Source organism: Hypanus sabinus, unplaced genomic scaffold (genome assembly GCF_030144855.1).
Source record: "Hypanus sabinus isolate sHypSab1 unplaced genomic scaffold, sHypSab1.hap1 scaffold_466, whole genome shotgun sequence".
In the NCBI taxonomy this organism is placed as follows: domain Eukaryota; kingdom Metazoa; phylum Chordata; class Chondrichthyes; order Myliobatiformes; family Dasyatidae; genus Hypanus; species Hypanus sabinus.
The window spans coordinates 73,888-97,651 of NW_026781337.1; positions in this window are offsets into that span (position 1 = coordinate 73,888).

Consider the following 23,764-nt stretch of genomic DNA (forward strand, 5'->3'; position numbering starts at 1 on the left):
TAAACTTTCTGCATTTATTACACTTGTACCATGATGCACCATCTATAACTCTCCGAGACGCGAGGCGAGATATTGACTTTTATTGACTGGAAGAAAGAACAATCTGTAATTGACCACCATACAACGTCCTGGAGACTGAGGGCAGGGCTCAGGCGTCAATCGTCTTTATACCGGTATCTTTATTCAGGTTCCTGGGAACCACCATCTCTCAGGATCTGAAGTGGGAGCAGAACATAAGCTCCATCCTGAAGAAGGCCCAGCAGCGGATGTACTTCCTACGGCTCTTGAGGAAATATGGTCTGCCTCAGGAATTGCTGCTGCAGTTCTATACTGCAGTCATTGAGTCTGTCCTGTGCACCTCCATCACTGTGTGGTTTGGAGCCGCCATCAAGCAGGATAGAACCAGACTACAGCGCACAATGAGGACTGCCGAGTGCATCACTGGAGCCTCCCTGCCCTCTATTGTGGACATGTAGTCTTCCAGGTTGAAGAAGAGGGCGGGGAACATCATAAAGGACTCCTCCCATCCTGCGCACGGACAGTTTGAACTGCTTCCGTCTGGTAGGCGCTTCAGATCCCTCCAGACTAAGACTAATATGCACTGGAGAAGTTTTTTCCCTACTGCGGTCACTTTGCTGAACAGTTAACTGCCAGTTAACTGTCGGCTAACTATTACTTGGATTGCACTACTTGTATGTATAGTCTATATTTTCATTTATATTTATCATTATTATTGTTATGAGCAGAGAGACATCTGCCGGAAGTAAATTCCTTGTATGTACAAAGGTACTTGGCGATTAAAGACTGATTCTGATTCTGATTCTGTGGGAGGAGCCACAGGAGCAGTCAGCAGGGAAGCGTGTCCAGACAGGTATATGCAGTTCACCACATACCAACAATGGTAATTGTTTTTATCGATGCACAAAATTGATAGCTTTGCTGACAGTGAGGTAGAAAGTCGCGTTGTTGACAATGAGGTAGAAAGCCGGGTTTACTTGTTTGAACAACGGGAACTACACTTTCACGGCGAATATATCACACCAGTGTTCATTCCGTGTTTTTCCCCGACGTGCTGCCTTGACGTGCACATGTATTTAATGGTCCGAGTTGAATAAGACACATGAACAGACTTTCACGTCTGCAGCTACTCTGTGCAGTCGTCAGTTGTGGTATGGAATTGATCCGCTTGTCAGATCGTCCTCGACGGGCAGACAGGGGTCAATATTGATGTGCATATTGAGTCAGTTCCACGGATGAGTAGGGCTGGAATATTCACAAAGAGTGAGAAGTTCCGGAGAGTGCTGATGCAGGGACAGTCGAGGAAATGGACGGACAGAATTCACTGAAGGCAGGGATGCGGGTTGATATTAGCGACATACCTGTGTTCAGTAGTGGATAATAAAATGGATACAGTTGGAGTGGAAGTGAAAGATTCGGCGTAAGTTCGCGGAAGGTATTGGCTTTCTTTGTTTCATTTTCAAGTAAGTAACTGACGCAGAGATTTAGGTGCAGACCTGCCTAGTTGCGTATCGAGGCGACAGCAATTTCAGTGTCCACAATGATGTCTCCATCACACCAGAGACAGAAAAATACAACAACAAGAAGTGAGTTTGGGTGCTCGGAGGCCGAATATTTGCGCACGGTCCACGGGTTTAATCCGGACCTGCTTGTTTAATCACAGTTTAATTCTTATTCCACTGGCATGCGGACTATTCCTCTGCCTGCGACATCCTCCACTGACATCGTCAGGCAGAGCATAAATGAGAGGGATGGCATCTCATTTTCTAACTGAACAACTTGCTACAATCGCGAATGAACTGTGATTTTTTTTTACACATCTGCTGAACTGCCCTCTCATTGTTTCTATGGAGATGCTCCTTTCTCGCCCGGGGACGATGAGACCCTAAAGAGCGGCCAGTATTTCACGCACTAAAGAAACTGAGTAAAGTGTTCCATGTTCTAATTTATCATTCACCTCCCCACAATCTCTATGATGGGGAATAAAGCATCTACACTTTTGACGCAGTCCCGGAGTTGAGTGTTAACTGGTTTCTCTTTATCCGGAGTCTGTTCCACTGGACGAGTTCTCCGAGTCCATATTTCAGTCTTGGACCTTGAACATAGGCTCTGGTCCAGCAGATCATCATTTAAAGAGAAAATGAATAGCTCATTGCGTCCAATTTTATTTGCTCTAATTCGGCCAGTCTGGAGCAGGAACTTCCATTCCTGCGAGCACATGTCAAGAACAACGACTTCTTTCTTCGTCTAGACTTGTTCTTGTTTACTGATTTGCAGACGGTCTGTCTATCTATCTATCTATCTATCTATCTATTAGACAGTCAGTCTGCCTGTCCTCTGCCTGCCTGCTTGTCTATTTGCCTGTTTAACTGTTCATCAGCTGCTCTGTCAGAAATTGCCAGGTTGATCGAGAAGATCTCACAAGGAGATGGACAATAAAAAGCTATCATGGAGATTGAAATGCTTCTTTTCGCAATCTTACTGGATGAATGTTCACAAGATGGAGACTCTGTGACGTGGGAATGATGTCATTTTACCATTCCGTTGTCACTTAATGGGCATTTACCGGATCCGACTGAATTTCATGATCCTTGAGCCAGCGGGTCGATAGCGCACAATCTCTCATTTGGTGTCCGAGTTTTAACTGCATTGAAGATATATAGTCTGGTTGACATAGAATGCCAAAAGTAAGTGAATGTGCACGTGAATGGGCTGAGGAAATGAAGCACAGTGAGTGGACCATGAACTCAAAGGAAAAGACAAGTCTCAGCCCTGATGTGGCATCTGGAGATAAAAGGGAACAATGTAAAAACAAGAATGATTTACGTGCCCAGCACTTTACAGCCAGGGAAGAGCTGCACTGTCATTTTCCCGACTGATCAACAGCAGATATCTAGGTTTCTGCACTCCAATTCCCCGGAGTGTGGGTAGATGCCGCTGTCGCTTTACCGCTCAGGCTGGAAATTAATGCCCGTCGTATTCCTTCATGGAAAGTCATGCGCCAAGTCGTGGCGCATCACAAGTCATCCATCAAATGAAAATACAAGTTTCGGCCTTAATGTGGCACCTGGACATGAAACGGAATAATGTAAACAAGAATGAATCAAGTGTCCCGCGGTTCACAACCAGGGAAGAGCTGAACAAGGCGTGGGAGTTCCAGAGAGAGAGGGACAGAGAGAGAGATAGGCTCATTAATAACACATATTGTTGTCAACACATTTCCCGGTGCACTACTGGAATAAATTGGCATCAGGAAAAATAATGTACCGAAAGTTACAACCTTGAGGAATGCAGAAAGAAAAGAGTTTCGGAATGTGTTGAAAAAACAAGTCACAATAGATCTGTTTATTGTCAGGCAGAGACAGAGAGGCATCTCGGACAAGAACGCCTGAAATTCTGAAATTAAACAGTTTATTTTATTTTGCATGCAAGAAAGAAAATTTATTTCTGAAAACCGTTTTACACCCCGTAATCCGAGGCCAGCAGCCCGAATCGAAGCACATTGAATTGAATTCACATTCATGATGCCACACTTAACTAGTTTAGTGGATATAAACTCAATGGCCAAGCGTCAATGTTGCCCCTCAGCCACTTCGTATTGAGCTGTTCCTTCAGTCTTGAGGAAAGACAAATGATCACTCATGGGCCGGGGTCACAATACATCTTTGCTCTTCCCAAGTAGTTTTCAGCAGCCCGACTGTGTTATCATTTTCCAGCCTTCCAGTTCTTTAAGCCTGGTTCAACATTCGGAAAATAAACTCCTCCGTCTACTGACGTAATTGTGCTCAGGCCAGCAACAGCCTGCAAGAGAGTAAATCGCCGGGTGAAACACAGGACGTCGCTCGCCTGTGCAATACCTGTATCCGTGAATTAGCAAAGTGGACCGTCATCTCGGGCAAAAGTTGGTTGGACGGTAAATTCCAGCTTGGAGAGCAAGGTCCACTTTGTTAAAAATAGTGTTCATGAAAACTCTGTTCAGCTAAATGTGTTAAAACCCATGTGTGCTTCATTAGGTGGAAATGAATTTACATGTGATTGAATTCCACAGAACAAGATGTCGGTCTCCTCAGTTACTGCTGTTTGCAAGAGATATTCTACTGGGGTGCTGGGGGTGGGTGGGTAAGTTACAGAATTCTTCATCATTCTACTGAATAAGGGGAATTACAGGGGTACGAAAGAGAAAATTGCCCGGGTCGATCAGAGGAGGATACTGGCGGTGATGATGGCTGAAGTTTCTGGGAATAGTTCACGAGGCGCAGGATAGATATGTCACACGGAGGAAGAAGTTCTCAAATGGCAGGGGTAGGGAACCGTGGCTGACAGGGGAAGTTACGGACTGCATAAGGGCCAAGGAAAGGGCAGATAAGGACGCAGAAGTTAGGGGGAAGGATAATTGGGAAGCTTTTATTTTCCAACAAAAGAGAATTAAAATGTTTTAATAAAGGAAGAAGATGAAATCAGAGCAAACTTGGCAATGACATAAAGCAGGAAACTAAACCGTTGTTCCCTTATATAATGTGTAGAAGGGGCTGGGGGTTAATACTGGATCACTGGAAAATGATGCTGGTGAGGTGGTAATGGGGGACAATGAAAGTATAGATATATATATTGGGTACTTTGCATTTGTCTCCAGTAACGACGCAGATGATATTTTCCAGATTACGCCTGATATTTTCCAGATTACGGCTGAGTTATAAGTCATGTGGACAAAATCAGTTTGTTGTTATTTTCGTATGACCGAGAGAGGATATGTTATGAATTTATGACATTACGACAGGCATAGTTAGAGCCGGGAGTCGTTATAAGTTTTGCAAGGATAAACGTCTATCATCAGATTGCATGCATTGAAGTTGATAGGGACAAAGATATGTCAGCGGCAAATTATTAACACAGAGCGGCGGGTACCAGAACAGACAGACAGACAGACAGACAAACAGGCATACTTTATTGACCCCGAGGGAAATTTGGTTTCGTTTCAGCCGCACCAACCAAGAATAGTGAAGGATTATAGCAATATAAAACCCATAAATAATTAAATAATAATTTAATCATGCTAAGTGGAAGTAATTCCAGGACTAGCCTATTGACTCAGGATGTCTAACAGTCCGAGGGAGGAGTTGTAAAGTTTGATGGTCACAGGTAGGAATGACTTGCTATGATGCTCAGTGTTACATCTCGGTGGAATGAGCTCTGGCTGAATGTACTCCTGTGCCTAAGCAGTACATTATGGAGTGGATGGGAGTCATTGTCCAAGATAGCATGCAACTTGGACAGTTTCCTTTTCAGACACCACCGTCAGAGAATCCATTACCACAACCACAACATCACAGGCCTTACCAATGAGTTTGTTGATTCTGTTGGTGTCTGCTACCCTCAGCCTGCTGCCCCAGCACACAACAGCAAACATGATAGCACTGGCCACCACAGACTCGTAGAACGTCCTCAGCATTGTCCGGCAGATGCTAAAGGATCTCAGTCTCCTCAGGAAATAGAGACGGCTCTGACCCATCTCGTAGACAGCCTCGGTGTTCTTTGACCAGTCAAGTTTACTGTCCATTCGTATCCCCAGGTATTTGTAATTCTCCACTATGTCCACACTGACCCCTTGGTTCGAAACAAAATTTGCGGATAGCAGCAGAGCAAATGTGATATCTGCACTCAAGAGGTTCTCGGGCACATGAATGGACGGGGATCCGGCTCTGCTCATGACCAAAGAATAAGCGCGAGAGCGTGTTGCTAGGAGCCGAAGGACAGTAGTCACGTGAACAGAACACACTGAGACAGAGCTGCAGATCGAGCGATAGAGAATTGAAGTGGAAAAGGGATGTGGGCATTGACTGAGGTGGAGAGCTATAGAGACCAACCTGTATATGGAAAGCAGTGACTGTGTCAGTACAGTGCGGTGAAATTCACAGTGACGTGTTTTAGTGCACGTTCAGACACCGAGTTCACAAAGCCCGACACTGTCCGCTGTTTCATGTCATACCGATCGTTTATAACACTGTACAGACATCCGGCAAACGGAGTAAATATATTAGTGCTGTAAAAGTGGAGCATCTTCAACATGCTGTAGGTCAAATGGAACTTATTGTGAGTGACAGGATTCCGGACAAGAAACACAAATCCGACAAATACTGAATTTATTTAGAAAACAGATAACACGAATGTGAAACAATCATATTACAAATACTTCTTCGAAACAGGGGTCGTGTCACTGTGCAGACAGAGTTAAATATTGCAGGAAGGTTACTATTCGTGTGTTGTTTGGCGAGACTGAGTGGGGCAATATTGATCAATAAAGCGAAAGTGACCATGGTGGAAAATAACGTCGAGCCATAAGTATTCCTCTACACTAGCTGAAGGAAGTCCGTGGTTTAAACAGAAATTTAGATAATGCCGGAAACACTACCAAAGGAGTAGTTAAGGAATCTGGGGGAGGGGTGTGGGTGGTTTAGGGGTAGAGGAGATATAATGGCGCCAAATGATTGCCCTTCAAGCTCATCCGTGGAAACATCATCTCTTTCGTGTTTTTTCAAACTGGATGAGGTCCTGTTGAAGTCTAGGATCTACAGCTGCGCTCAAACTGTCATTCCTCGTTTGGGTTTCCTGCTCCCGGAGCTCACTGACCGGCCGTTTTCCGACATAACAAGGAACGTCCCGGACGACGCGACTCCAGAAAGCGGGCCTGCGCTGCCCTGTAGATGACCAATTCCATGCCGGTGTCACCAGCCGAGGCTTCGGGGGAGAAGGAACGTCAAAGTTTCGGCAAGGCGGTTGCAGCTGATGGACGAGCGAGTGCAGTCGCAGATGCTGGTACAGAGGCACATGAATTGTAGATTTCCGATCAGGGAAATGATGGTGTCGTACGCTGAGCTATAGCCAATATAAAGCATCATGACGTAGGTATTTGTACTGTCCAGGTGGCCTGCGAGGAGTTTCATTGAGATCGCTTCTGCTACAGATCTACGGAGGCGGAGGCAAACTGCAGAAGGTCCAGGTCCTGACTAAGACTGCAGATGATTCGAGCCATGACCTACACCTCAAAGCATTTCCTCGCGTAGGCGTGAGTGCTCTGGGCAATATTCGTTAAGACAGCTTTCACTGATCTTGCTGGCCACTGGGATTTCCTGCCCTTTTGACGCAGGTGCGAATTGCCAACCGTAGCAATACTATTGAAAATCTCTTAATCCCCCTACCAGTTGGATGGCACAGCTTCAGAGCCCTACCAGGTACTCCATAGGGGACTGCCGCCTTGGAGGGTTCAACCTCTCGATGGACAACCTGACGTCGGCCCTCAACGCAGAGATCATAAGGTCACCGGATGCTGCAGGGATCCTCACAGCTGAAACTTTATTCTTCCTTTCTAATCGAGTATAAACGGGGTTGAGCTCGACTGGAAGCGAAACAAAACCGTCCTTCATGATGTTGGGGTTTTGCTTTGTAGGAAGTCATAGCTGCAAACCCTGCCAGAGATGACGTGTATCCGACGTCGCCTCTAATATCTATCGGAACTGTAACTGACGCTTGAAATATGAACATGACACAGTTCAGTACGTGAGGAAGGAGACGGGATGCAGAATTTGGATCATTGGACTCTCTTACACGGAAGGTAGGACGTTCACAACGTGAACAGATTGCTCATCAACTGCACGGGAACCAATCTCGTTGTGTCGAGGGTTCCTGGTACTGCTCCGAGACGTTCAAGATGAAGTTGTGGTGATATGGAAATGAGTGTGACAGGTCATCTAGTGAGGTAGTTGTGGGGAATGTAGATATTATGTCTGCATTAAAAAGACATGATTGAAAGGTTGGGCATGGTGGGACTAATAATTTGAACTGCGTCTATTTCAATACAATGAGTGATTTAGGTAAGGATCAACACGTGGAATTATGCTATTATAGCCACTGGTAACAATTGCATGCGGGTGGCAGCGCCGGCACTCAATGTTCCGCGCTTCAATTGTTTCATAAACGATAAAAAGGTGAGGTGGTTATTAAAGAGGAAAGGGTGGCATTACCAGTTATGGAAGATGCCACAACAGAGCTCGGACAGGACCGACTGGGGGACTCCTCCAATGAGTCTGCATGAGTACAACGGAATTAAACCAAAGCGATGATCACGTCACTGACTCCATTGAAGAGTGGCGGAACTGAGAGGAACAAATTTGCAGAAACGTCAGATCTTTGCAAAAAATGTAAAGGTTGTGTTCGTAGTTCAGTTTAACTTTCAACCTATTGACTGGGACTTTGATACTGTAAAGAAATTGATGGGATAGAATTTGTCAAATCTGTTCAAATGAATGCTGGGTAAGAGGGAGACCTTCAGAAGCGGTATTGAGCGTACACTGCTCCTATATTCCTGTTAGAACAAAATCCAAAGTCCACCAGTCTCACAGCAGCTTGCTCCTCAAGGGGTATATTTACTTTTGTTAGGCAGACGGGCTCTATAACAAACGTGAGGAATAAGCACCATTCAAGAGAACACAAGAGGGAAAACAGCAGGTTTAAAACCTGTCCTGATGTTGCTCTAGCAGAAAACCTGAAGGGGATTTAGGAAGACAGACAGATACACAGAGAGATAGATAGAAAGTAAGATAGATAGATAGATAGACAGATAGACAGATAAATAGTATATAGACAGATAGACGGATAAGTTTATTTTTAATCAAATTCGGGAGGCTAATGTCCAGATCCTTGAAAAGTTGTCCACGCGAACCTTGTGGGAGGCGTCCATTAATTTCTGGGGTCTCGGCTGAGATATTTAAAAGATCCTTAATCGCGGTTAAGATGCCAGGTGACTGTAGAACAGGTATTGTCCTTTTTTTCCTGCTCGGGAAGGGCTCGCAAATTACAGGCCGGTGAGTCTGAAGCCGGTAGTGTGTAAATTATTTCAAGGTGCTCGAAGGGACGGTATATATACGGTAAGTATTTCGATAGACATGGCATTATTGTTGAAATTCAAAGCGGCTTCCTGAGTGGTACGTCATATCTAAGCAACCGTACTAACTTCTTTTCTAGGAGTTACCAGAAAATCCGATGAAGACGTGTCAGCGGATCTCGTTGACTTGGACATCAACAAGGATTTTGACAAAGCCCACATAGGAGGTTAGTCCAGACGGTTCAATCCCTTTCTTTCGGTGGGATGTGGTAAACCGGATTCAACATGACTACGGTAGAAGCCAGAGAGTGAAGTTATATGGTTACCACTCTGAATGGAGGCCTGAAAATAGTGGAGTGCCGCAGTGATCACTGCAGGCTCTGTTGTTAATGCGGACGTGTGGGATGTTGCACACTGGGAGGACTGACCAGCGTGGGACGTACACATGGAATAGTACGGCTCTGAGTAGCGCAGTGAACAAAGGGGTCTGTGAGTACAGATCCATTATTCATTGATAGTGGCGTCTGAGGGAGATCGGGTCGTAAAGCGGGTTTGGGCAGTTAGGCATTGACAAACCAGACCATTTAGTTGAGGATGTAATTCTGAAGTTGAATTGACGTTGACGAGACTCAGTTTGGAGTATTGTGTGGAGTTCTGATCAACTACCTGCACAAAGAGATCACTGAGAGTGAACAAATACAGAGCAAGTTTACAGGGCCTTTGTTGAAGCTTGAAGACCTGATTTATAGGGAATGTTTGAATCGGTTCGGACATTGATTTTGTTTTCCTTATCTTGAGCACAGGAGAATGTGGGGAGATTGCACAGAGGCATACAAATTATGAGAGGTAAATGGAATCAAGCTTTTGTCACTATTTGGGTGAGATTAAAACTGCCGTTCATGGGTTAGGGATGAGAAGTAAAATATTTAAGGGAAACTGATGGGGAGCTCTATTGTACGAATGGGGAGGGTGTGCAACTAGCTGTCAGCGGAACTAGTGGGCGTGGGCTTGAAGTAACATTTAAAAAAAAATGTAACGGTACGGAGGTCGAGGCAGAATTTGACACGGACTGGATGGGTCCAGTTTCTTGTGCTGTGGTGCACTATTTCTGTGACTCCTCTGAAATACTTTGAATGAACATCGAACCCATTGTTTGTCATGCACCGCCAAGAGTTCAGTGTGTTACCCAATGTCACAATGAGTAAAAATAGACCGAAACAAACACTGGTTGTTTGTTCAATGTCCTGTAGCTAATATAACTAAGGTGGCATTAATTGGCTTAAGGGACATTCCTCCTGGTGTATAAGGGCTCACCGAACCACAGTATCTGGGCAAGTTGGCACTTTTCGTACAATTGATCCACGCTTCTGGCAGAAAGTGTGGTACCCAGCAATTTATTATATCGTCTCAATTTACTATCCCGTATTGGCAGCCGTTGGTATTCCAGGTAAGGTCAGGGAAATGTCGAGATGTGCGACAAACTGTAGTTTTTAAATTATGCGCTGCAATTTAGAGCGGACGTGTTTTGCTGTTCAATTCTTGTCATATAAAATCACCCAGGAAATAATGAAAAAAAAAAGACTTTACATCTACTTGTTCAAAATATGATTTGCGTGACTTGATATCTTTATTGTTCTTTTTTTCTTGTTTGTTATAATGTACTGTATCGTAACCTTTTCTGTATAATCATAACATTTTTGTTTTGGATGTAATGAATTTGCCGCTGATATTAAACCTGAGTCTGGTTCATTTTCAAATTCAAAGGGATTGTGTTTGATTCATGATGTCCTCTATCTGGAATAGCTATGGCGGCTGTCCTGTGTATTCAGCCAAAGGGTATGTGCTGTCCTGGTTTCAGTCCATTGGAAACTGATATCTGAAGGGTCAATGGAAGTTCATTAGGGATACAATAGAAATGTAAACTTAATCCAGAGGGAAAAGTGTTCTATGGAAATACCCTGAATTTAGGATAAACGAGAATGTCAATTTTTTCTGGAGAGGTAGAGTTATGCACAACGAAAAAGAGATACTTGATCCAAAGATTCCATGTAAATAAGATGTCGTGCAATGTTTCAGCATTCGCCCCACAACCTTTCAAACGCTTCATAACCATTTACCCTTTCAATTGCCATTTATTATTGGATCTCCTGCAGCCACGTCATCGCACAGCATAATTCACATACTTGCCCTATTTGCATAAAGGTTACCCCTCAAATACCTATTGAACCTTTCCCACTCAATTTATACCCGCGCCGTCAGTATCAGGATTCCACAACCCTGTAAAAATAGACTGGGTGAATTTACACTGTCTCTATCCCTTGTGGTTTTCTGTGCTTCTGTGTGACTAACTCCCATATAGCTGCGTTGCATCGATTAATGTCCGGCTCTGATCAATCTCTCTCTGCCAAGCAGTTTCTAAAATCCTGGAAACATTCTGGTAAATTGTTTCAGAACTAATTCAGTGTGAGCCTTTCCAACTACAAGGTGCCCACAATGCTCTCCGTTCTGTGTGTACAGGCGTAACACAGACGTGTACATTTCCATTCCCATCGAAATTTTTTTGCTCAGTTCCTTCACTGATGAGGCCAATCGATCTTAGCTTCATTACCACCCTGTCCACCTTATGTTCCACTGTCAGTGAATCATGTTCCTGAAATATACACACCTCTATTCTCAAGACTCCAGGGAGCCCTAATGCTCGCTGAGAATCTCCTACCTTTCTTATCTTTTCAAAAGTAAAACCCTCCATGTGTCCCAGTTAAGCTCCTCCATTCCATTCTTTGACCAACTTACTGAAATGATGAAGATAACAACCTGAGGTTTGATAGCCGATTCCGTTCTCCACTACACAATCTATTTTATTGTCGTCTGTAAATTTATTCCCCGGGTTTTCCACATTGTTATCCAAATCTTCTATGTAGATGACACATGACAATTGGCCCGGCAACGATCGCTGAATAAATCACTATTCGCTGACTTGCGATCACAGAAACAAATTTCTACCATGGATTTCTTCTCCCTACCACCAAGGATTACCATGGTGGGACTGACAGCTTTGTGGCAAAGTGTGCGGATGATACGGATGATGGGTGGATAGGTAGGTATTGCTGAGGAAGCAATGCGATTGCAGCAGTGCTTAGACATATTGGAAGAATGGGCACAAAAGTGACAGATGGAATACAGTATTGGTAAATGTACGGTAATGCATTTTGGTTAAATGAGCAATAGTGCGGACTGTTACCTAAATGGGGCGATATGGACTACCGGTTTTACCATGAAAGCAGAGTCACACTAAGCAATCGAGAGACATTAAGAAATTACTGTCTCTTTCTATCTCTTTTTTCAGTTAATTTAGCGGCGATTGTGATCCTCTCTCGCAGAAATTGTGGGCTCTCCAAATGTATCAGTCGCTACCTCGTGGCCATGGCGACCCCAGATCTGATGGTCGTTATCCTTGGTGTTGTATTGCAGAAAATCAATGCTCTCTATCAGTATGCTGATTTTTTGGTGAAACCCCCGCTGTGTGTTGTGGGAACTATTCTGATAATTATAACATTGGATTGTTCCGTTTGGCTGACGGTCGCTTTCACTTTCGTTCGCTACGTCGCGATCTGCCTTCAGAAGCTGCGGACCCGATATTGTACGGAGAGAACAGCGACAGTGGTTATCGTGGCAGTGGCTGTAGGCAGCTGTGTTCAGTCATTTCCATTTTACTTGGCAGGAGAACCAAGGACGTGCATTCCCAAACCCGAGTACTTTCCATCATCCCTGTGGAGAGGTTACGAGTTATTTGACACCATCATGACCCCATTATTACCAATTGGTATAATTCTGCTGTTCAATGTTTTAACTACCAGATCTATTACAGCAGCGAATATCGTTCGCCGTGGATTTCGGAGGATCACTGACAACAAAAGTGATCCAGAGGTTATGAACCGGAGAAAGTCAATGGTTTTGTTGTTCGCTCTATCTGCCAATTTCATATTATTGTGGATAACCAACATTGTACACTCCATGACCTGGAGAGAAGTAAACGTTCATTTCACAGACAAATATTACAAAACGCCTTTATTTATCCTACACGTGTCCGGGGATATGCTGACGCTGCTCAGTTCCTGCACCAACACGTGTATCTATGGACTGACACAAAGGAAATTCAGGGAGGAGCTGAAGAATGCGACAACATATCTGTTTGCACTGAATGGGATGTTCTGTAAATAAAATGTAACTGAAATTATCTCTAATTCACTTTTGCCATAAATACGTAGAATCTTTTTGTATTGCTGTTCAGTGGCGTGCTGATTTCAGCATTCAATCAATACAAAACTCATTTTGTTTTGCATGGAGGCGTGACCAGCAGATTAAGCAGCAACAATGTGACTATTATCTTTGCTCACCACGTGATTATTCATACGCAGAACATCAGATTAAAGTTGAAGATGAAGAACTGAAATTCAGAGCTAAGAATGATGAAGTTCAAATTTCAAAGTAAGTTTATAAAGTAAGTACGCCGATGACATGAGATGTGACAATGAACATGCAAAAGCAGACACAATGTACAAGCCACTGTGTGTCTGTAGAAGATTGTAAACGTTTAAATGCAGAATCTGGGGAAAATTTTATGAATATGCTTACAATACAACCTTGCAATTTGTAGTCTGGAATCCAACCACATTACGTTAGTCTGACGTCTGGTAACTTCTTTTCCATTTCCAATAAGGTCGGGAGTCACAACTGCGCATTTCCCTCCATAGATTCTGCCTGAATTGCTTATCTTTTTGTTGCGTGTATAAAACTTCGGCTGAATCCAAAATGCCTGCTGGACGTCAGGGTCTATTATACATGTGCAGGTATTAATGATGTCTTTTTCACGTGCTAAACTTCTGTGTTGTGACGTCAACATGTATGCTTACTGGGGTTGTGGGGTTTGATTGTGACATCACATTCCCTTCACAAACACATAATAAGGATGGCAGGAATTCATGACCATGTATGAGTTTCAGTCACCTGCAGGATCGCTGCCCAGTGCCTTTCGTTACCCGTGAGATATAATACGTCTTTTCCCCGCGTTTATACAAACTCATTGGGAATATAGTACTGTGTAATTTAGTTTCCTTCCATTAAATCAGAGCTAACTATGTTGTAGTTCCAACTATGTTGTAGCCCAGGATTTTCTGAAACTTTTTATGCCATGCACTCCTACAGAGCGGTCCGTGAATCCCAGAATGGAGCCTCTATTGCAACAGAAAATATTCCTGTTGAATCTTTCATTATGTTCACTAGATTTCAAAGCAGAGCATGTTCCCTTTCACATTTTCGTGAGCAAGGGCCGGAAGCATTCTTCCATTGCCCGTGTGACCGCTGTAGCTTTGCCGCATATCAGATTCAGATTCACATTCAGTTTATTGTCATTTAGAAACCACAAACGCAATGCAGTTAAAAAATGAGACAATGTTCCTCTAGAATGATATCACAAAAGCATATGACAAAACAGACTACACCATAAAATCCACATAACGTTTGGCAATCCCCATTCCAGAGTCCGGAAAGACTGCTGCGTATTAATATCGCGCTACTGTCTTAGCGCGTTCCCCGGCAAGGAGCACTAAATGAACCAGACAAAGCAAGACCAAGAACTAAAGCTACAAGACCTGCACAAAACCACATAGTTACAACGTATAATTTCAACAACTGCGGACCAGAAGAGAACATTGCGCGTATTTCCCCGATCTCTTATTATAATTGAAACTGGTGCCAGTATTGTGTAGCAGCACCTGAAGGAAAACTGTCCTTCAATATCCGAACAAAGTGACCTTCCACAACCAAACAAAGTGTCCTTCCACAACCGAACAAACTGTCCTTCCACATCCGAACAAAGTGACCTTCCACATCCGAACGAACTGTCCTTCCACATCCGAACAAAGTGTCCTTCCATATCCGAACCAAATACTCCGGCGATAAAGACCCCGGACGAATCCTAAAGAAGGGGCTCGATCAGAAACATGGATTGTTCATTCAGCTCCAACATTTTGAGTGAATTTCGCTACATTTCAGTTATATTTGTAATCTCTAATATTTAAGATCTAATCGGCATTAGAATTGTATAATTTTGTTAGCAATCATCTGTATGCAAATACTTATCACTGAGCGTTGCCATTTCAAGCGCATGGCTTTGCGGCTTTCTCTGTACGGGTGTCATTCTCTGGCTCCGGGATGAACTAATTTCCTATCAGTCTACACTTCAGTAGCAGTGTTTTCCTCTTACCGGGGAACTGACCCGGCAGCGCCGACGTCTTTACAGAACACATCCACCTCGCTAATTTAATTGATACCGCAGTCTGTAAGTTCTTCCTGTTCAAGGATAATCCCTTTATATCTGTATTTTCTTTGGGGTTTTGAAGAGTCAGGGCGATAGTTTTCAAAACGTCGCTTTGAATTGAGCAGAAAATATGTTGAATGTTTTCAATTGTCTGCCACTCGTGAACAAGGGGCATTTTGTCTAAAACCTGCTTTTAAATGAATTGCATTGACACCGCATTCTCTGAGAGGCAGATCGTTAGAAATAGCCCGTGCACATTGAAAAAAAAGCTGAAGTTCGAGCTATAGCGAGCTTTTCGGAACTGGCATCGAAAGACTCTGCATGCCGGCAAAGATCAGTCATTACTGAAACGAATGCCAACGTCGGCGTGTGGCGCATTTTAACACACTGCTAGTGCAGTCTTCTTCTGCTCTGCCTGCCTCTCCCTTCCATTCGTAATCACTGATGAAAGCCGGGAGCTTATATATATTTTGGAGAGCACACAGAATATGTGAATGACGTCAAATGAATTGAAAAATTGTCAGCAGAATTTCTGAAATGAAAGACAAATTTAGGTAATAAATGTTGTGTGAGGGAGAACAGGGGTAACAAAATGCTAAACCAGTTGCTTGGCATTTGGACAATAAAGATCAGTGATGGACGTGCCTGATGGAGTTGAGTCCAGGGAAGTGCGGGGGCTGTCCTTGGAGTTCTACTGTAAGTGAAGGTATGCGATCAATGACAGACGGTTAACAGAATTGTCCATTATTGATTTACAGAGTAATCTGTCCGCCGAAATACCGAGCTCACTGACAGTCTGTACGCAAGCTGGCAGGATGTTATAAGCTCATGTGGCATGTTTGCCTCCAGTGGGAAGGCGAGTGAGTGGAACAGTCAGGAATTCATATAAACCTTCGGTAGGATTTCAGTTACAGTTTTGTATTCAATGACAGTTACCGGGAGCATAGGACATAGAATATTACAGCACAATACAGGCCCATCGGCCGACGACGTTGTACCGACCTTTTAATCTACCCTAAGATAAATATAACCATCCGCTACAAAACTGCCTGCTGTTTATATAACCAATGTGCCTAAATAAGAGTTTGTGAATGCCCCCAGTGTATCCGCCTCTATCGGAGGGTTCCATGCACCCACCATTCGCTGTACAACGAGCGTGCCACTCACAAACCCGTATAGACAATAAGACCATAAGACATGGGAGCAGAATCAAGTCATTCAACTCATTGCGTGAACGCTGCCATTCCATCATGGCTGATCCCAGATCCCACTCAACCCCATTCACCTGACTCCTCCCCAAATCCGTTGATGCTCCAACCGATCAGCAATGTTCCGGTCCAACTAAATAAAAATCCTCCACTCTAACGACCACTTAGTCAACTTTCGTATTTCAGACATTGTACATATATATCATATAATCATATATCTCCACAAAGTATTTATCTGAGGTATACACTTATAGGAAAGAGTGAAAAGATAAAACAAGCAAACGGAAAAAAAAAGAACTATGTACAAGTAGGGAGTGATTTTTTGTTGCAACGTATTCATTTATTTATGATAATAAAATCACGCCTATGAGGCATTATGTAGTTAAACCATTTTTCCCAGTATGAATCAAGAATCTCCGGTGACGTCAGCAGCCTACCCTGAACAGACTCTAATTATTTTCCGTAAAGCTACAGGAAGAGTTAACCCTTGGTCTACCAGGTGGCAGGGGAAGAAGTGTGTAGATAAATGCTGCTGTGGCCAAATATCCTGAAATTACTAATATATATATATTTTTAAATCTCTCACTGCCCTGGTTTAACACAGTTTGAAGTGGAAATAAGTCCAACATAAGCAAATATATGCATTTCCTTTAAAACCCCCGTTTTAGGAAAGCGGTAAATTAGTCAAAAATCATATTTGATCCATCCTTGGCTGCTGTAAGATGAATGGAAGAAAAGAACGGTTCTGAAAGAGAGCGGCATTAGCTTCGAAAGTGGAGGTTTGATGAGAGAGAAAAGGACTGTCAGTCCTCTGTGCAAACGTGCTGTCATGTTCGACAGGAGTAGCAAGAGGACAAGAAAGGTAGACAAGGGGAGGAAATGAAGCGTGAGTGAGAGTGAGAGAGAGAGAGAGAGAGAGAGAGAGAGAGAGAGAGAGAGAGAGAGAGAGAGAGAGAGAGAGAGAGTGGGGGGATGGGAGAGAGAGGGACAGAGAGAGAAAGAGGGAGAGAGGGAGAGAGGGAGAGAGAGGGAGAGGGAGAAGAAGACAGAGAGGGAGAGGGAGAGGGAGAGACAGACAGAGAAAAAGGGGCAGAGAGAGAGAGAGAGAGAGAGAGAGAGAGGGAGGGAGGGAGAGAGACAGAGAGAGAAACAGAGACAATAACGAAGGAATTAACTGTCGGCAACTGGGTTCCCTCCAGTACGATGCGGATCAGATCACTGAGTCGTCAATAAATATTCTTTGCGTCGGTCTTTCTGTGGTTTTACACGTGGCTGATTATTATTTTTCATGTCATCCTTATATACTAGTAGATTAACAATCTTCAACATATCTACTTGTGTCTCAATTTCCTGTAAAATCCTGATGCTGTTGAACCAAAAATTAGCAAGAAAAATACAGTGTTTTCCTTACAGTCCATAAGCCTCCCCACATCGCATACAAAGCCCAGGCCGCAGACATACATGTGTGCAATGTGTCGGAGTGATAGGATGCTCTTTAATCCGGACAAAATCAGCATTTTCCTATAAAATTACTTTCTATTTATCGGCAAGCAAACGTGTCGCAGTAACTTTGTACAATTTACCCTCGATTGAAGAGGGTAAATAAGAGGATTGAGAATAAACATCCACCAGTATATGTTAAGTTATATTTACTATATTACTGACACCTTTGGACATCAGAAAAAAATACATCTGACGAAAGCTGTAATTGAAGTAAACACAATATTTTTATTTTCCTGGTGTGTTCAATTATCTGCAGCACTGAAAACAAGCTGAAAACGTACTTTAGGTTCTTTATCCACTTCTACACTTGAAAATGCTCAGAATTTTTTTTTTCTGCAGATGGACCAAATAAAAGTTGTAAAGATCTCCTTTCCTCTGTTAGACTGCAGTTCAGATTTGAGCGAACACTGAACTTCCACCCTCCAGCCCACCGATCAGGGGTCCATGCAGTTATGTTAGTTGGTGTAAGATGGTCGTATGAGTAACTGGTGTTTATCACAGGACCCGGTTATGCGACCATCCACTAACGTCGCATAGATAATCTTTGAAGTGCGCTGATTGTCGCTGGGGTAATCGAGCGCAGGGACGATTTACTGCCGTTTTAGTCAATTGACATTAACGATTAGAATGAGATCGTGTTGCAGTTTCTGGAGGAGATTCTGGAGAGGGAACGATCTTTACCAACGGGACGGGTTACTCTTCAATCAGAGGGGTCTAATGCGCTGGCGGGCAGGTAGGCTGGAATTTTCTGGGGGTTTAACAAAATTGCATTCAGTCGGATAAGATGGAAGGTAAAAGGTGAGAAAAATAGGAATGGGTGAATACTGGACTGAAGGCGTTCTATTTGAATGCACGCAGTATACTGGACATGGTTGAAGAACTCGCAGAGTTTCATGTGAGAATACGAGTATAGGCTGTTGTAAGAATCACTGAATCGTTGTTGAAGGAAGATTATAACTGGGAGCTTAATGTCAATGATATACATTGCAGTAAAAGGCTAGCCAAGAATGGAGAAGGGGCAGTGATGCTCTGTTGGTTAAATGTGAAATTAAATAATTTAAAAGGGGTGATATGGGGTTGCAAGGTGTTGAATCATTGTGGATAGAACAATGAACTGTAAGGATAAAAACCATTATGTGAGTTATATTTACAGACAACCCAAACCAGAATAATGTTTTGGTCTACAAAATATAACATGAAGAAGAAAACGCCTGCCGAAAGGGCAGTATGATAATCGTCATGATGGTTTAAAATATTGCGCAAGACTGGGGAAATCATGCTGATCCTGGACTCCAAGAGACAGAATTTCGGGAATGCCTGCGCGGTGGCTTTTCAGAGCAGCTCGAGGTTGAGCCCACCGGGAGATACTGTGTAACGAGCCGGAATTGATCAGAGGGCTTTGGTGAAAATGATCACGTTGTGATCGAATTCACCCTCAAAAGTGAAAAAATTAAGAGGATGAATCAGAATTACAGTGGAGTAGAGGGAATTACAGAGCCATTAGAGAGGAGTTCGCCAGAATCGATTGGAAATGAACACAGGCAGGCAGGACAGCAGAACAGTCTGTAGTTTCCGAAAGGAATTTCGAAAGCACACAACATATGCTTTCTAAATTGGAGATGTGTTATTAAGGAAGATGATACAACCGTGGCACAGAACACTATACAACCCCAACATCATAGGCATAGAGAAACCATGCAATACAATAAGTATTAGCTGGAAGTTAAATGATTGGGAAATTTTATATGCCAGCAGAAGGCAAAATAAAACTATTGAAAGTTAAAGAAGGAATACCATATAATCCTAGCAAATATGATTAAAGAAGACATCAAAAGTTTATTTGTTCGGATACACAAAGTGTACGAGCGAGGCGAAAGTGGAAAGCAACGATCGAGAGACAGTAATAGGGGATAATAAAATAGTGGACGCACTGAATAAGCATTTTGCATCAATTTTCAAGTCCAGTCAAGTCGTCACTTTTAACTGTCATTTCGACCATAACTGCTACTACAGTCCATTGTAAAACTGAGACAACTTTTTTCAGGACCATGGTGTTACATGACACAGTACAAAATCTGGAGTGAACTACGTAAAAAACAACACAGAAAAAAAAAAACTACACTAGACTACAGACCTACCCAGGACTGCATAAAGTATACAAAACAGTGCAGGCATTACAATAAATGATAAACAAGACAGTAGGGCAGTACGGCATCAGTCCAGGCTCTGAATATTGAGGAGTTTGATAGCTTGGGGGAAGAAACTGTTACATATTCTGGTCGTGAGAGCCCGAATGCTTCGGTGCCTTTTCCCAGATGCCAGGAGGGAGAAGAGTTTGTACGAGGGGTACATGGGGTCCTTCATATTTCTGTTTGCTTTGCGGATGCAGCGTGTAGTGTAAATGTCCGTGATGGCGGGAAGAGAGACCCCGACTATCTTCTCAGCTGATCTCACTATCCGCTGCAGGGTCTTGCCATCCGAGATGATGCAATTTCCGAACCAGGCAGTGATGCAGCTGCTCAGTATATCCAATACAACCTCTGTAGAATCTAATGAGGATGGGGGTTGGGTGGGAGATGGACTTTCCTCAGCCTTCGCAGAAAGTAGAGACGCTGCTGGGCTTTCTTTACTATGGAGCTGATGTTGAGGGACCAGGTGGGATTCTCCGCCCCGTGAACACCCAGACATTTGGTGCTCATAACGATCTCTACCGTTCAGCGGGGAGTGGTCGCTCCGTGCCCTCCTGAAGTCAACAACCATCTTATTTGTTTTGTTCATATTCAGAGACAGGTTGTTGGCTCTGCACCAATCCGTTAGCCGCTGCACCTCCTCTCTGTAAGCTGACTCGTCGTTCTTGATGATGAGACCCACCACGGTCGTGTCATCGGCGAACTTGATGATATGGTTTGAGCTGTGTGTTGCAGCCCAGTCGTGGGTCAGCAGAGTGAACAGCAGTGGACTGACCACAGCCCTGGCGGGGAGTGGGGGGGGGGGGGTAGTGTGTCCTTGGAATTCTCTTCCTCAAAGGAAAAGAAGAAAAAGCAGGAGATTTTTTTTAAAATGTTTAATTCCGCAGAACACAGTCAGTTTCTTGACAGTCAATGGAGTGACGTGTTGCAGGCTGTGCAGGCTTGGGCCGCTGAAATCGGAGTTCAGTTGAGGTCAGAGAATCAGAGAATGGTGGAACAGAACGGAGAGGCCGAATGTCCTGCTACTAATTCAATATGCCAGCAGCAGCCTCCGCCAAATAAGAGTCCCAGTGAGATTAATTTTCAGGGTTTTTCCATCCGTCCCTGATGAAAAACGGTTGATGTATGTATAAATTAAATGCGATGTCAGGCAAATTCTACAGCCAGGAAATGGTCTAAATTTCATGTGATGGCGCTGTGATCCAACAATTCGTTTCCTGTCAGTGAACAATAAACTGAAGCAGAATGACATCTTTGTCTTGCTGTCGACTTTGACGAGTAGTTATCTCTGGAAGATGGTAATCTCGGCACAACCGCTCACGAGTTGCCCATTACCAAAATGTTACAACTGCGGACAGTTAAAGATGGCTTTTAAAAGGACCAACAAAAAATCATTGCAGGTCCAGGCTACAGGGGCACAGTTAAATCTGGAGAAAGGGATGTCCGCTGATCGAAAGAGGACATTATTCCAAATGCATAATATTCCATCAGAGTTGAGAGCGCCCTTCCTTCTGCTGTCTCTGTGTAATAAACCAAGAGCGATCTTTGCCCTGAGCTGTCGCTGGGGTTTATAATCCGACAATAAACTGGTCCCCGGGTGAACAATAATTTCAATATGACGGCACCAACCAAACGGAAACAGGATGCGGGTTATGATTCCCCTCTAGAGGTGGCAAAATTTCGCGCACTTAAATATGAATTCTGGTTCGGACCACAAGTTAGAAAGACTCATTCAAGCAGGGTGAGTCTTTGTGTGGTTTAACAAAAGCGTTGTGGAACAAGGTGCGGCGTTACGTGCTGAATAGACTGAAGTTCAGGTTTATGAGCGTGTTATCAACTGACCATTGCTCAGGGTGTGTTAGGGACATAAAATTCAGATGACTGGATTCGCTGAAACCCGACCCAGGAGTCCTGCATCAGGCAGGAAGATGGACTGTATTCGGCAGTGTAATGATGTTTTAATAAGCACACTTGTAACGGCAGTATTTTAATATTTCTACCCTATCAATATTAATACTGAAATCGCGCGGCTTCACGGATCTGGGTGCTCGATTATTCTGTAAGTGTGTGTGTTTTTAGGTAAGACGAGGAAGCACTGGCAGTGATAGTTATATTAACAAATATTGTGGTAATTCTCACTGACAGCAGATAAAAATAGCAAATTCTACACTCATTGGGCGCTTTACCATGTACCTCCTGTCCCTAATAATGTGGCCACTGAGTGCATGTCCGGGGTCTTCTACTGTTCCCCGTCCATTCCAACGCTGACCACTGCGCTGTATTCGCTGGCATTCGATGACGAAAGGGATTTGATTGCATTCGCTGTTATTTAGATGGAGGTGAGGAGATTTTATCCGCTGGTGGTTACATAAATGAATTAAGCTTTTGCTGGAGACATTGAACATCACGAGGATTCTGAAGAGGAATATCGAGAACATGTTTACTACTATAGGGGTAGCTGAAACAAGTGAAGATAGATGACGTTATTTTTCTGAGGTGGAATTAGTACGTCTTTGAAATTCGCTTCCTCAAAGAAAAAGTGTTTAATGTGTTTAATTCCACAGAACACAGATTATTGACAGGCAAGGGAGTGAAGTGTTGCAAACGGTCACGGGGATCTGTCACTGAGATCACAGTCCTACAGTGATCATAGAGAATGATGGAACAGGACTGACGGGGCGAATGTCCAGTTACTAATTGAATATACCGGACGGCCGAGCTCTCTGCGCTGTGGGAACATCGAGCCATTGGTGGCGCCGTTGGACCCTCGGAGATGCGCAGGCGCGCTGCCGACACCAAGTATTGCCCCCTGTTGTACCGTCCGGGCGGCGCTGAGGAAGGAGCTATTACCGGGTGTGTGTAAATCGGGGGCCGAGTGCGGTGTGAAGGGCCGGGACTGAGAGCCTGACGGCTGGAGGTTGAGTGAACTTGGCCTTTTCTCCTACGACAGATGGAGGATGAGATATGACCTGATAGAGATGTGTAAGATGATGAGAGGCATTGATCGTGTGGATAGTCAGAGGCTTTTTCTCAGGGCTGAAATGGCTAACACGAGAGGACACAGTTTTAACGTGATTGGAAATAGTACCGAGACGATGTCTGGGGTAAGGTTTTTCTACGCAGACAGTGGTGAGTGCGTGGAATGGGCTGCCGGCGCCGGTGGTGGAGGCAGATAAAGTAAGGTGTTCAGGAGAATTTTGGATAAGTACCTGGAGCTTGGAAGAATAGAGGGTTGATGGGTAACTCAGACAAATTTCTAAAGTAAGTATATGTTTGGGACAGCACTGTGGCCGATGGGCCTGTGCACTATGCTGTAGGTTCTCTACGTTTCTCTGCTTCTGTGTTCTCAGTTCATCCCATGTAGTCAATACTCACAGCATCCTTTCCTCCCACTATCATGCTGCAGTATTTACTATGCTGTACGCTTTAATCCGGACAGATTCAGCATTTTTCTGTAAAGTGACTTTGTATTTATCGCCAAGCAAACGTGTCGCTGTAACTTTGTACAATTTACCCTCGATTGAAGATCACACAGAAATAAACATCCATCAGTACACGTTATATTTACAAGTTATATTTACTATATTATTGACACCTTTGGACATCGGACAAAAAGTACAGCTGACCAAATCTGTAATTGAAGTAAACA